The sequence below is a fragment of the Scyliorhinus torazame genome, chromosome 10, assembly GCF_047496885.1.
Source record: "Scyliorhinus torazame isolate Kashiwa2021f chromosome 10, sScyTor2.1, whole genome shotgun sequence".
NCBI lineage: Eukaryota > Metazoa > Chordata > Chondrichthyes > Carcharhiniformes > Scyliorhinidae > Scyliorhinus > Scyliorhinus torazame.
In genome coordinates this window covers 154,375,199-154,390,864 of record NC_092716.1, presented here as the reverse complement: position 1 = coordinate 154,390,864, position 15,666 = coordinate 154,375,199, and positions in this window count along the sequence as shown.

The window sequence follows — 15,666 nt, the reverse complement described above, 5'->3', positions numbered from 1 at the left end:
ACTTAGGAACAAAGGGGCCTGTACTGTGCTTGGGGGTTATGATCTCGCACTCATGTGTGGTTCCTGCATAGTGTAAATTATCAGCCAGAAACGTGTGTGTTTTTGTCCATTTTACAGTAATGTCGCGTCCCTGTAGGAGTAGGGTCCATCGCGCTGCTCGAATTTGGCTTACTGTACCTTCTTTTAGTCTGCCATCCAGTAAAAGCTGTGTTGGGGTGTGCTCGGTCAAAATGGTCACTGGGTTGAGTCCGGTTATGTACGAGAAGTACTGTATCGCCCAGAAAGCTACTAACAGGTGCCTTTTGCAGGCTGAAAATCCCTGTTCCACTGGATCTAAGACTTGCGAGGCATAGGCTACGGGTCCTAAATGATCGCGCCTTTCCTGTAGGAGTACGGCCGAAAGGGTTCGGTCGGTGGTCGCTACCTCTATCACGTATGGGGAGTGTGGACCTGGGGCTTGCAAAGCGGGGGCTGTGATCATGGCGTGTTTCAATGCATCCACGGCATCTGTGTGCTGTGGAAGCCATTTCCATGGGGCCTGTTTCTTTAGGAGCTCGGAAGGTGGGGCTGCTTTCGTGGCGAAACCGTCTATGTGGTTTCTACAATATCCAACCAGTCCTAAAAATGACCGGAGTGCTGTAACGTTTTGGGGCAAGGGCAATTTTACGCTTCCTATGCGTGATGGCCGTACCTAAATATGTGACTTTTTCCTGGAGGATTTGGTCTTTCTTGGGGTTAATTTTGCATCTAATTGTTGTGATTGTTGTAATAATTCAGAAAGAAGCGAAATGTGCTCTTCCTTGGTGTCAGTCTATAGGAGCAAGTCGTCCAGATACTGAACAAGGCTTTCAGGATGGGAAAATTTAGATAAGCCGTTGGCCAATTGTCTGTGAAAGATGGAGGGGTAGTTGTGGAAGCCTTGTGGAAGGCACGTCCACGTGTACTGCTGTCCCTGGAAAGTGAATGCAAATTTATACCGGCATGCTTTGTCCAGTGGTATGGATCAAAAGCCATTGCTAATATCCAATACTGTGAAAAATTTCGAGTGGAGTCCCTGTCTTAACATGGTCTCGGGACTCGTGGCAATGGTGGGGGCTGCTAAGGGGGTCACTTTGTTCAATTCCCTGTAGTCGATGGTCAGTCGCCATGAACCATCTGATTTCCTTACTGGCCAAATCGGTGCATTGTTCGTCGATGCTACGGGTCGAATCACTCCTTGATTCAATAACTTTGGATTACCTTGGCTATCTCTCCCTTGGCTTGCTGGGGGAAGCCGTACTGTTTCTGGGGCTTAGGACCGGGACCTGTAATGTTTTTTGTTTTTTTTATAAATGTTTTATTGAAATTTTTTTTTCCCAAACAACAATTTTTCCCCTCTTACAAAGCAAACGCAACAATAACAATACAGAAATTTTAAACAATACACAAGTAACAAAACCCCTTTATCTTTGACCTAAACTAAACCCTCCCCCCTCCCCCCCCTCCCCCCCCCCTCCCCCTGGGTTGCTGCTGCTGGTCATCTGTCTTCCCTCTAACGTTCCCCTAGGTAGTCGAGAAATGGCTGCCACCGCCTGGTGAACCCTTGAGCCGATCCTCTCAGGGCAAACTTTATCTGCTCCAGTTTAATGAACCCCACCATATCATTTACCCAGGCCTCCAGTCCGGGGGGTTTCGCCTCCTTCCACATGAGTAGGATCCTGCGCCGGGCTACTAGGGACGCAAAGGCCACAACGTCGGCCTCTTTCGCCTCCTGCACTCCCGGCTCTTCCGCAACTCCAAATAGAGCTAACCCCCAGCCTGGTTTGACCCGGGCCTTCACCACCCGCGAAATCACTCCCGTCACTCCCTTCCAATACCCTTCCAGTGCCGGGCATGCCCAAAACATATGTGCGTGGTTTGCCGGGCTCCCGCCACACCTCCCACATTTGTCCTCCACTCCAAAGAACCTGCTCAATCTTGGTCCCGTTATGTGTGCTCTATGTAGCACCTTAAATTGAATCAGGCTAAGCCTGGCGCATGAGGAAGAGGAATTTACCCTGCTTAGGGCATCAGCCCACATACCCTCCTCTATCTCCTCCCCTAGTTCTTCTTCCCACTTTCCTTTTAGTTCGCCCACCGACTCCTCCCCCTCTTCCCTCATCTCTCGGTAAATCTCTGACACCTTGCCCTCTCCGACCCACACCCCTGAAAGCACCCTGTCCTGTATCCCCTGTGTCGGGAGCAACGGAAATTCCCTCACCTGTTGTCTAGTAAATGCCCTCACCTGCATATATCTCAAGAAATTTCCCCGGGGCAACTTATACTTTTCCTCCAATGCTCCCAAGCTCGCAAAAGTCCCATCTATAAATAAATCTCCCACCCTCCTAATTCCCAACTGGAACCAGCTCTGAAATCCTCCATCCATTCTTCCTGGGGCGAACCTATGGTTGTTCCTGATTGGGGACCCCACCAGGGCTCCCCGCACCCCTCTCTGTCGCCTCCACTGTCCCCAGATATTCAATGTTGCCGCCACCACCGGGTTCGTGGTAAACTTTTTAGGTGAGATCGGTAGCGGCGCCGTCACCAGCGCCTCTAAACTCGTCCCTTTACAGGACTTTCTCTCCAGTCTTTCCCACGCCGCTCCCTCACCCTCCATCATCCATTTACGTATCATTGCCACATTGGCGGCCCAATAGTAATCGCCCAAGTTCGGTAGTGCCAATCCTCCTCTGTCCCTACTACGCTGAAGGAACCCCCTCCTTACTCTCGGAACTTTCCCTGCCCACACGAAGCTCGTGATGCTCCTGTCTATTTTATTAAAAAAGGTCTTAGTGATTAGTATAGGGAGACATTGAAATACAAATAAGAACCTCGGGAGGACCATCATCTTAATTGCTTGCACCCTGCCCGCCAGCGATAGAGGCTGCATGTCCCACCTCTTGAAGTCCTCCTCCATTTGTTCTACCAACCGTGTCAGATTAAGTCTGTGCAAGGTTCCCCAGCTCCTAGCGATCTGAATCCCCAGGTATCGGAAGTTTCTTTCCACTTTCCTTAGAGGCAAGCCTTCTATCTCTCTACTCTGGTCCCCTGGATGTATCACAAATAATTCACTCTTCCTCATGTTTAGCCTATACCCCGAGAAATCCCCGAACCCCCTCAAAATTCGCATAACCTCTATCATTCCCCCCGCTGGGTCCGACACGTATAACAATAGGTCATCCGCATATAACGAGACTCGGTGTTCTTCTCCCCCTCTAATCACCCCTCTCCATTTCCTGGAGTCTCTCAACGCCATGGCCAGAGGTTCAATTGCCAACGCGAACAACAATGGAGACAGCGGGCATCCCTGTCTTGTTCCCCTATATAGTCGGAAATACTCCGATCTATGTCGACCTGTAACTACGCTTGCCGTTGGAGCCCCATAAAGAAGTCTAACCCAGCTAATAAACCCGTTCCCAAACCCAAACCTCCTTAACACTTCCCATAAATACTCCCACTCCACCCTATCAAATGCCTTCTCTGCGTCCATTGCCGCCACTATCTCTGCCTCCCCCTCCACTGGGGGCATCATTATCACCCCGAATAGTCGTCGCACGTTAACATTCAGTTGTCTCCCTTTTACGAACCCTGTCTGGTCTTCGTGCACCACCCCCGGGACACAGTCCTCTATCCTCGATGCCAGTACCTTTGCCAACAATTTGGCGTCCACGTTCAACAATGAAATGGGTCTATAGGACCCGCACTGCAACGGATCTTTATCCCTCTTCAAAATTAACGATATCGTCGCCTCCGACATCGTCGGGGGTAGAGTCCCCCCTTTCCTGGCCTCATTGAACGTCCTCACCATCAACGGGGCCAACAAGTCCACATATTTTCTGTAATACTCCACCGGGAACCCGTCTGGTCCTGGGGCCTTCCCTGCTTGCATGCTTCCCAGTCCCTTAATAACCTCGTCCACCCCAATCGGTGCCTACCACCCCCCGCTCCTCCACTTTCGGGAACCTCAATTGGTCCAGGAACTGCCGCATCCCCTCCTCTCCCTCTGGGGGTTGAGACCTATACAGTTCCTCATAGAAGGTCTTGAACACCTCATTTATCTTTCCTGCCCTTCGCACCGTGTCTCCCCTTTCGTCTCTAATTCCTCCTATCTCCCTCGCTGCTGCCCTCTTTCGCAATTGATGAGCCAACAGGCGACTCGCCTTTTCCCCATATTCATACCTCCTCCCCTGTGCCTTCCTCCACAGTACCTCCGCCTTTCTGGTGGTCAGAAGGTCAAATTCTGTCTGGAGTCGTCTCCTCTCCCTGTACAATTCCTCCTCCGGGGTCTCTGCAAATTCCCTATCCACCCTTAAAATCTCCCCCAGTAATCTTTCCCTTTCCTTGGCCTCTGTTTTCCTTTTGTGGGCCCCAATGGAGATCAGCTCTCCTCTGACCACCGCTTTTAGTGCTTCCCATACCACTCCCACAGGGACCTCGCCGTCGTCATTGACCTCCAGATATCTCTCAATACACCCCCGCACTCTTGCACACACTCCCTCATCCGCCATTAGTCCCACATCTAATCGCCAGAGTGTTCTCTGCTCCCTTTCCTCTCCTAATTCCAGGTCCACCCAATGTGGGGCATGATCCGAAACCGCTATGGCTGAGTACTCAGCTTCTTCCACCCTAGAGATCAACGACCTTCCCAAAACAAAAAAATCTATCCGGGAGTACACTTTATGGACATGGGAGAAGAAGGAAAACTCCCTAGCCCTAGGTCTAAGAAATCGCCATGGATCCACTCCCCCCATTTGGTCCATATACCCCTTAAGTACCTTGGCCGCTGCCGGCCTTCTTCCGGTCCTTGAGCTGGATCTATCTAGCCCCGGGTCCAGCACCGTATTAAAGTCCACTCCTAAAATCAAGTTTCCTACCTCCAGGTCCGGTATACGCCCCAGCATCCGTCTCATAAATCCCGCATCGTCCCAGTTTGGGGCATACACGTTAACCAACACGACCTCCATTCCCTCCAGCCTGCCACTCACCATTACATATCTACCTCCGCTATCTGCTACGATGTTCTTTGCTTCAAATGCGACCTGTTTCCCCACCAAAATGGCCACCCCTCTATTCTTTGCGTCCAGTCCTGAGTGGAACACCTGTCCCACCCATCCTTTCCTTAGCCTAACTTGGTCCGCCACCTTTAGGTGCGTCTCATGGAGCATAACCACGTCTGCCCTTAGTCCTTTCAAATGCGCGAGCACTCTGGCCCTTTTTATCGGTCCGTTCAGGCCTCTCACGTTCCACGTGATCAGCCTCACTAGGGGGCTACCTGCCCCCCTCCCGTGTCGACTAGCCATTACCTTCTCTCGGCCAGTCCCATATCCCGCCTCCGCGCTCCCGCTCGCTCCCCCAGTGTCGCACACCATCCCCGCCCACCCACTCTTTAGCCATTTCCTTTTGGATTTCCGCAGCAGCAACCCAGTTGTCCCTCCCCCTCCCTCCCCCCCTCCCCGCTAGATCTCTTTCTAGCATGATTGCTCCCCCCATATTACTTCCGTAAGTCAGCTGACTTCAACTGACCCCGGCTACTCCTGCTCACTCCTCGACCCCCCCGTGTGGGGAACTCCCATCCGCCTTGCGCCTGTCTTCCCGCCTTATTCTTTCTGGTGCGGGAACATCCCTTTATCTGACCCGCCTCTTATGGCGCAGCTCCCTTTCCCCTCCCCCTCCCCTTCCCCATTCTCCAACTATGTCCCGTCTTTCCCCCCTCACCGGCGCCCACATTTCCCCAATGTCTCCCCCCTTCCCTGTTTACTTCTCAATTAACTTCCACCGTAACATTAACAATAACATTTCCTGCAGCATCAGTCCCACAGTTCCGATCCAATTTCTCTTCTTTGATGAAGGTCCATGCTTCCTCCGCCGTCTCGAAATAATGGTGTCTCTCCTGATACGTGACCCATAGTCTTGCCGGCTGCAGCATCCCGAACTTCACCTTCCTTTTATGCAACACCTCTTTGGCTCGGTTGAAGTTCGCCCTCCTTCTCGCCACCTCCGCACTCCAATCCTGGTATACCCGTACCACTGCATTCTCCCATCTGCTACTCCGCACCTTTTTAGCCCATCTCAGGACCTCTTCTCTATCCTTAAGGCGGTAAAATCGCACGATTATCGCCCTGGGTGGTTCTCCCGCTTTTGGTCTTCTCGCCGGAATCCGATTTGCCCACTCCACCTCCAAGGGGCCCGTAGGGGCCTCAGCACCCATCAGTGAGCTCAGCATCGTACTTGCATACGCTCCACAGTCCACTCCTTCCACACCCTCAGGGAGACCCAGTATCCGAAGGTTCTTCCTTCGCGCTCCATTTTCTAGGGCTTCGATCCTTTCAGTACACTTTTTATGAAGTGCCTCGTGCATCTGTGTCTTAACCGCCAGGCCCAGGATCTCGTCCTCAATATCTGTCACCTTCTGCTCCACCACACGGAGCTCTGTCTCCTGGGTCTTTAATGTCTCCTTGAGCCCCTCAATTGCCTGTAGCAACGGGGTCAGCACCTCCCTCTTCAGCAGCTCCACGCACCATCTCACAATTTCATGCTCAGGCCCCCATGTCGCCTGCGCTTTCTCCGCCGCCATCTTGTACTTCTCTCTTTCTGACCCTTTGATCGACGATTCCTCGCGCTGCAGCCGCCGCCGCCGGTTTTTTCCTCCTTCGTTTGGGGGGGACTCACTTCTCACATGCCCCACACCGGGTTGCGTCGTCGAAAGATTCCCCGTTGGGGCTCTTAAACGAGCCCGAAGGTCCGTCGGAGCTGGAGCCGCCGAAGCGTGCGGCTAGCTAGGCATCACCGCAACCGGAAGTCCCTTCAGTGGCCTTGATGAGGTCTTTTCACAGTTGTTCCCTCTGCTGCTAGAATTCACTTTTGATACAGGCCCTCAGGTCAGCCTGCAGCTTTAAGCTTGCCCTTCCCTCGCCTGCATGCTGGAAGAGGCCCTGTTTATCCTGCAGTTGCAGCCAAATCTTTTACTGTTTCTGCGTGTGTCTGGCAACCAAGAGACATACCCTTCCTGGGGGACACTGTCGGGGGAATATTGCAGCCTTCTTCCCACACCGGGAAATGTCAAACAAATGCCGTGGGGGCCCTGTAAAAGAGCCCAAAAGTCCGTTCCAAGCAGGAGCTGCCGGATATGCGACCTAGCTCTGCATAGCCGCACCCGGAAGTCCGGGACCTGTAATGTTAACCACTCCTGGGATTTTGCCGCAGTCGTGCTTGTGCTGGGCAAACACGGCTTTATGTCTTCTTAAGACCTCGCTAACAGCTTTGTCTGTGGTAATGGTTTGTGGATCAAACCAGCACTCTCCTACCAAGCTGATTCTATGGGCATAATCTCCTACTGTGAGCGTGGTGGGGGCTCGTGCTGCTCTCGCCATTTTCCATATGCATCTGTTGACTGGGTCGAATGAAAGATTGTGTGCACTCATGAAATCTATGCCCAGGATGTGTTCTGCTGCCTGGGGTAAATCTACTAACACGACCAAGTGTTTTGTTTTAATATTGCCACGCTATACGTCCACAGGGGCCGTGATGTGTCCCTGCTGGAGGTGACCTGTAAAGCCACTAAGGGTAATGGTGTCCGTAGTGGGCCATATCTCTCTCTGGTACATGATGGAGGAGTTTAACGTGGTTCGGGACCCACCTGTGTCCCAAAGGAACTGTGCCTGCAACTACCGGTCTTCCGGACTTATCCCAAAGGGTATCGCAGACCCAAGTTGGGGAGCCCGAACACCGTCAATCAGTGCCGTTCATGGCCAAATTATCTGGTCGGGCGCTAACACTGTGGATGGGTCGGGTATTGTTTCTGGGGGGGGGGTATTTGGGTGCTGATTCCTTTGCAGTTTCGGGGGGGCATTGCATTCTCGGGCATAATGTCCTTCATGTCCGCAATTATAACATTCCTGTGCTTTAGGGTGCTGCGCTGTACTTCTGCCTTCATTGACCCATGCGGGGCCTTGGTGTGCCCTTACTGGATTCATTGTGGCATCTACTCTCTCCTGCTCTGTCTTCCTCTGTATGGACTGTTCCCAAGCTCTCGACAAGCGTTTCAGAACCCACACTTCATTGTGTGCCGGGTCTGAGGGGTCATAACTGGCACATGCCTTCTGTCCTGCCTCTGTGGCATGGGATACTAGCGTACGGGTCCACAAAGAACAAAGAACAAAGAAATGTACAGCACAGGAACAGGCCCTTTGGCCCTCCAAGCCCGTGCCGACCATGCTGCCCGACTAAACTACAATCTTCTACACTTCCTGGGTCCGTATCCCTCTATTCCCATCCTATTCATGTATTTGTCCATTTGGCCGTATCGTCTGCTGATAAACGGGCGCGGGCTAACTCACCAAATACAGCAGTCAAGTGGATCCAGAGGCATCCAGCAAATGCTGTTGGATGCTCTCCCTTTTTCTGTCTGCACCGGTTGAGTCCTTCTACCGGATCTCCTCTATTATAGCCAATGGAGTCTAAAATGGCTGTTTTCATCTCTTGGAGACTACCTCCTCCTACATTTTGTGGGTCGGGAAGGGCTGAACTAACAGACGGGTCAAGGCAAATAACTATGAGCTTTACCTCTTTCTTCTCATCTAAACCGTACATGAGGGTCTGTCGCTTTACTAGTTCGAAAAGTGATGTGGGTCTGATGTGGGTGGAAAGTCTCTATCTTATCGCGGGCATCTCTCAACTGGGTGATGGCTAATGGAGTTGTATACACAAAATCGGGTTAGCCTTCCGTGGTAACCCTGCACTGTGTGGTAATGGGGTTTATTGGGTTGGGTGCTGCCTGTGCAGTCGGTGGTGCGGGTGCTGTTCTTTTCGGGGGCTCTATTCTGATTCCCGGTCTCACTCACGTACCGTTGGGCCATTTCACTGAGTTCCTGCCAATCGGGGCCGTCTTCCTGATCTAACTGTGGGCCAAACGTGGCTCTAAACTCATTATGAACAGATAGCAGGGACTGCAGTTTTGCAATTTGCTGCCAGCACTTGGCATGATCCACCGAACTCTGCCTCTGTTCCATGGTGGAACTGTGGAGTGCGCGGAGGGCTGCCTTCAAATCCTCGCATTGTTTCCTCAACTGTTCTACCTGGTTCTCTGTTTCTTCTCTTACCAGTACAGCACGTTGCGTGTCCTGGTAGGCCTTATCATACTGAATCTGGAAGCTGCTATGGTGGGCGAGACAAGATTGGTGTGCCCTCTTGACATCTTCCATCTCCTTGTCCTTCCGAATTTTGGAGGTTTGATCGATACTGGTTTCGCTTGTGATTTCTTTTACTTTGCCAATTTGGATTCTAATTCAAATGCTTTTGTGGGTTCTTTCGGAGTGACACAGTCACTTCTGGTTCGAGACCCGTCAGATGTCGCCAATAACTGTTGCCTTTTCTTTTAGTCTGTCTTTTCCTATGGCTCTGTTCCAATTATGGCAATCAGTGGGTTTGCCCTCCTTTCTTTGGTATCTATGTACTAATGCTCAGAGTCGCCAGGTATCAAATGATACCACCACAAGTTTCAACCGGTTATCGATCAAAGAGCCAAACACCAGTTAGTTAGTTCAAGGTCAAGGGTACTTTATTTACACACAATTAGTCATGCAACATCAACACTACTAGTTAACAACACCTATCGACTAAGACAACCCGTACTTAACTTCAGGCACCCGGCTTAGGTCAGAGGAACAGTGGCCGTTGTTCGATTCTGGATCTATCGAGTCCGAAGGAGTAACTGCTGCTCAGCTAGGCTCATCCATCTGGTAGCGGGCGTTGAACTTGGACTTACTTCTGATGTTGCTGCAATTGGAGATGGTCGTAGCCGGGGCGCCAAGTCCAAGAGAGGACGAACATATGGCGAACTCGTCTTCTTATGCTTGGGGGTTTTTGTGCTCTTTTGGGCGGTCCTTCAGTTTGGACCCCACTAATTGGGTGATCCCTGATAACTCTGTTCGATTCCTAACCAATAAGTGGACGGGGATCTGGATGGCTGGGCGTGTCCCAAGCGGTTACTGACCCCGTTGTTGACGCTTCCCCTGAACAGGGAGTGGCGCTGAAATGTCTGGGACTGTATCAGTCGCTCGAGTACCAGTCCTTTGTTTTGGTGAAGCTGGGACATCAAATGCTAATTGGTCGGAGTTTCGATACCGTCTGGACTTCTTGCTTGCAAATATACATTTCAGGCTCTGAGCCTGCCTGAGTCTTGCCTTGTCCATTTTACCTGCTAGGCTTTGCGTGTTTCTCTGTCCCTAGTTGTAAGTGGCCATCCCAGATGGTTACAGAGGAAACCGGAGCACCCGGAGAAAACCCACACAGACATAGGGAGAACGTGCAGAGTCCACACAGACAGTGACCCACCCCGGGATTCGAACCTGGGATCCTGGCACTGTGAAGCAACAGTGATAACCACTGTGCTACTGTGCCACCCACTGTGTGAGCAACAAGTGTTGGTTGCTCGAGGAACTTCGGCTCAGAGTTGATGAGCTGGAATCTGAGCTTCAAACACTGCGGCACATCTGGGAGGGGGAAGAGTTACCTGGACGCTTTGTTTCAGGAGGCGGTCACATCCCTTATGTTAAGTACCTCAAATTCGGTCAGTGGTTAGGGACAATAGAGTGGTGACTGCAAGTGAGGCAGGTAGAAGGATCCTGAATTCAGGAACAGAGGACCCTCAGCTCTTGATCTTGTCTAACAGGTATGAGGTACTTGCTCCCTGTGTGGATGAGGAAAAGGGCTGCAGTGAGGAAGAGCTAGCCGACCACTGTGCCATGGTACAGGAGGCCATTCAGGCAGGCGGAGCAAAAAGACAAGTGGTAGTTGTTGGGGATTCTATAATAAGGGGATAGATAGCATCCTTTGTTTTTTTTAAAATACTTTTATTATGGCATTTATAAATATAGACATGAAACATAACCAAAACCAAAAAGAGAACAAACAGGAAATCTAGAGAGCATCCTTTGTAAGCAGGATCGAGAGTCCCGCATGGTATGTTGCCTGCCCGGTGCCAGAGTGAGGGACATCTCTGACTGGCTTGAAAGGATATTGTAGTGGGAGGGGAAGGATCCAGTTGTTGTGGTCCACGTTGGAACAAACAACATAGGCAAAATTATGAAAGAGGACCTATTAGGGGACTATCAGGAACTAGGAGCAAAATTAAAAAACAGGTCCTCAAGTGTCATATGCCGGGATTCTCCGACCCGGCGCCGACCCCAGAGGGAGGGCCCCATGGTGGCCTGGCCTACCGCGCATGCGTGAACTCGTGCGGGCCGTTCCACACCGGCTGGAGCTGCGTTTTCCAACCTAGCCCCTGAGGAAGGGGAGCATTCCCCATTATCAGGAACCATTGACGCTGGAGTGGTTGGCGCCGCTTTTCACGCTGGCATGGGGACATAGCCCCATTATTGGAGAATTAATCTCTGGATTACTACGGGAGCCACATGCGAATTGGCTTAGGGATGGGAAATTAGGGAAGTTGATACGTGGCTAAAGGAGTGGTGCGGGAAAGTGGGGTTTCATTTCCACCTGAACTGATCTGGGATCAGTGTTCTAGCGGAAAGGATATATTGTGAGGTCACAAGGACTTTATGGCAGCACCGTGGCTCAGTGGTTAGCACTGCTGCCTCACAGCGCCAAGGTCCCAGGTTTGATCCCGGCTCTGGGTCACTGTCCGTGTGGAGTTTGCACATTCTCCCCGTGTTTGCGTGGGTTTCGCCCCCACAAGCCAAAGATGTGCAGGTTAGATGGATTGTCCTCGCTAAATTGCCCCTTAATTTGAAAAAATGAATTGGGTACTCTAAATTTAAATAAAACAAAAAAAACAAGGACTTTAAACAAGCAAGTAGGGGGTAAGGGACGGGTAACACAACGGGAAGTAAAATGGTTAATGGGAAGCAAAGCAGCAGGTTAGCACATGGGAAAGTGGGTTCGACTATATCGAAAGTTATGAAAAAAAGGAAAGAAGAACTCAGGTGATGTTATTAATGGAGGTGTTAGGATTCAAAAAGAAGGTATTAAAGGAACTTTACCTAAATGCTCATAGCATTTGAAATAAGATAATTGAGTTGGCAGCACAAATCATTGCAAATGAGTATAATTTAGTGGCCATTACAGAAACATGGTTGCAGGATGGTCACGGCTGGGAGTTAAATATCCAGAGGTATCAGACGATTCAGAAGGACGGACAGGAAGGTAAGCGAGGTGCTGTAGCACTGATATTTAAGGATGACATCGGGGCGGTAGTGAGAGATGATATAGGTTCTATGGAGAAAAAGGTTGGGTGAAAATTAGAAATAGTAAGGAGAAAAGGTTGCTGATAGGCGTAGTCGAGAGGCCACCAAGTAATAACTTCATGGTGGGACGGGCAATAAACAAAGAAATAACTGCATGTAAAAATGGTATGGCAGTTAACATGGGGGATTTTAATCTACATGTCGATTGGTCAAACTAGGTCAGTTAGGGCAGCCTTTTGTAAAAAATAATTTTATTCTCCTTTTTCACATTTTCATCAAATCAAATATACACCCACCAACAAACAATCATCAATAACAAATACAATGGTAATCCCCTGGCCAACAATCCCTTTATCCCACCCACCCCAAACAGCCCCCAACATTTTAAATACAGAACATGAAATAAAAAGACTCAAGAATCCACCATGATCCCGTACATAATCACCAATAACCTATACATTCCAAACCACCCTCCCTCAACTTCCCCCCCATTCCTGTTCGATGTCATCCAATTCTTGAATATGCATTATAAACAAAGCCCATGAGTTGTAGAACCCTCCCCCTCAACTCAAACTTTACTTTCTCGAGCGTTAAGATCCCCAGCAGGTCCCCCCCGCACACCGAGGCACAGGGTGGAGAAGCCGATCTCCACCCCAACAGAATTCACCTTTGGCCGATCACTGAGGCAAAGGTTAAGACATCTGCCTCCGCACCCGCTTCCAACCCCGGCTGGTCCGACACCCCGAATATGGCTTCTAGGGAACGTGGTTGGAGCCTCACGAATACCTTCGAGATTACCCTGAAGATCTCCCTCCAATACCCCTCCAGTTTTGACAGGAGCAAAACATATGAACATGATTTGCGGGGTCTCCCCCACAGCGTTCACAAACATCCTCTATCCTCTCAAAGAGTCTGTTCTTCCTCATCCTCGTGAGGTGCACCATATACACCGCCTTCAACTGTATCAGCCTCAACCTCGCACACAATGTTGAGGCATTCACCCTCCAGAGCACTTCACACCACAACCCCTCCTCCATGCCCTCCCCCAATACTTCCTCCCACTTCACCTTAATCCCCTCCAGGGATACATTGTCCTACCCCAGAATCACCCTATAAAACGCCGACACCACTGCCATTCCCCTGTCGTCAGTACCTCTTCCAAAAATATGGGAGCTGGCCCCACCGGAAAGCTCTGTACCTCCTTTCTGGCGAAATCTTCGACCTGCACATATCTAAACATCTCCCGCTGCCCAACCCATATTTCTCCCCCAGCTCCTCCAGCCTCACAACTGGCTCCCCAGAAACAGATCCTTTAATACCCTAACTCCCCTCTCCTTTCACCTTCATAAACTACCATCTCACTTCCCTGGCTCAAACCTTTGGTTCCCCTGAATCGGCATTTCCCTTGACCCCACCCACAAACTAAAGTGCTGGCGCAACTTCCTCCAGATCTTCAACGTTGCCACCAGCACCAGACTTCCCAAATATTTTCCTGGGGCCATCGGGAGCAGCGCTGTTGCCAAACCCTCAAACCCGACCCCTTGCCTAGACTCTCCTCCATTCCAACCCACTGGGAATCCTCCCCTCAAACCCAGCCCCTCACCTTCTCAGCATTCGCTGCCAAGTAATAATACAAACCCCCCTGACTGCCGTCCTCTCTGTAACAGCACCTTCCTAATCCTAGCCACCTTCCCCCTCCAAATAAACAAGATAATCATCTCCTCCACCTCCTTAGAAAACACCTTCAGCAAAAAGATCGGCGGCACTGAAAAATAAACAAAAACTGCGTCAACACATTCATCTTAATTGCCTGTACCCGACCTGCCAGCGACAGAGGAAGACAATCCCATCTTGCCAAGTCTGCTTTCACCCTCCCCACCAAACTAGTGATGTTATACCTACAGAGCCCTCCCAATCCCATGTCACTTGCACCCCCAAGTGTCTAAAGTGGATCGCCGCCCTACGGAATGTCAACCCCCCCCCCCCAACCCCGTCCCCACCCCCGGTCAGGACACCACAAAATATTTGCATTTGTCCAAATTTAGCTTGTACCCCAAAAAGGACTCAAACACTCGGAGCAGCTCCAGTATACCTCCCATCGACGCGCTCGGCTCTGACAAGTACAATAACAAAATGTCTGCGTACAAATATACCCTATGTTTCCCCCCCCCCCCCCCCCCCCGCACTATCCCCCTCCACATCCCCGAACTCCTCGACGCGATGGCCAAACGTTCAATCGCTAGCTCAAACAACAGGGGGGACACAGGACATCCCTCCCTGGTCCCTTGTGTTGCTCTTTCTAGCTTTAGTCTATTTGCTCTGTTTAGGTCACCTTTGTTCATGAGTCGCCAGGTATCTTTATGATACCGCCACGTGGCTCAAGTTCAGGTTATGATTAATAACACAGCACACCGCTTAGTAATGATTAAAACAACGGTCATTTATTATATACAACAAGCAATATTAATACCCTAATACTACTATTTATATAACAAACCTATCACTACTGGCCAATACTTAACTTAGGAAGAGCCCACCAGGTCAGGGAAACGAATGGCTTGTCCAATCAAATCTGGCCCGCGGGATTCAAAAGGCTGCTACAGGTCGGTGGCTAGGTGTCTCTACCGGATAGCGATCGTTGGATTCAAACTTACACTTGCCGGTGGCTGGTCTTGTGAAGGCCTCGAGCAGGCGAAGATGAGAGAGAGAGCGATCTGAACTTGGACCCTCACTTTTATAGGGCCCAGGGGCTTCCCGCCTCCCGGGGCGGCCCTTGACCCTGAGTCCCAAGTGATTGGATTCTGTCCCCAGTCTCTGGAGTTGATGTGTCCAATGGTGAGGCGATTCCTCGATCGGGGGGTGGTCGCTCACCTGTCTTTGTTTCGGCCACTGCAGGCGCCGACAGGTCTGGACCGGTATTCAATTGCTAATATGTTGCAATTGTTCCCGGGGATAGCCGATTTAATTGTGGATGTCTGAGTTGATTAGGTGTAAACAGTCCTGAATGAAACTGCGGATACCTGGGTTGATGGGCTGTTGATAGCCCTGAGTAGCGATCTGGGCTACGTTCCCAGAGCTGAATATGCAAACCTGTCTGCAGCTGCCTGCTTGTGTCTTTTTGGCTGCTTTTCCCAGCAGTCTTTCGGGTTAGCCATTTTAAACTGGGTTTTGGCCAGATTAATTGGAACGCAGCCATTTTACATGGCTACACTTGGTGCAGAGCAAAATATCCCGAACTCATACTATTCATGCGGACAGTCGCCCTTGGCTCCCTGTATAGCGGTCAGGGCAGCCTTGAGGCGGAGTTCATAAAATGTATCCGCAATAGTTTCATTGAACAGTATGCAATGGAACCTACGGGGAGCAAGCTATCCTAGATATGGACCTGTGTATTGAGTCAGGAATAATTAATGATCTCATAGATCGGGATCCTCTCGGATGGAGC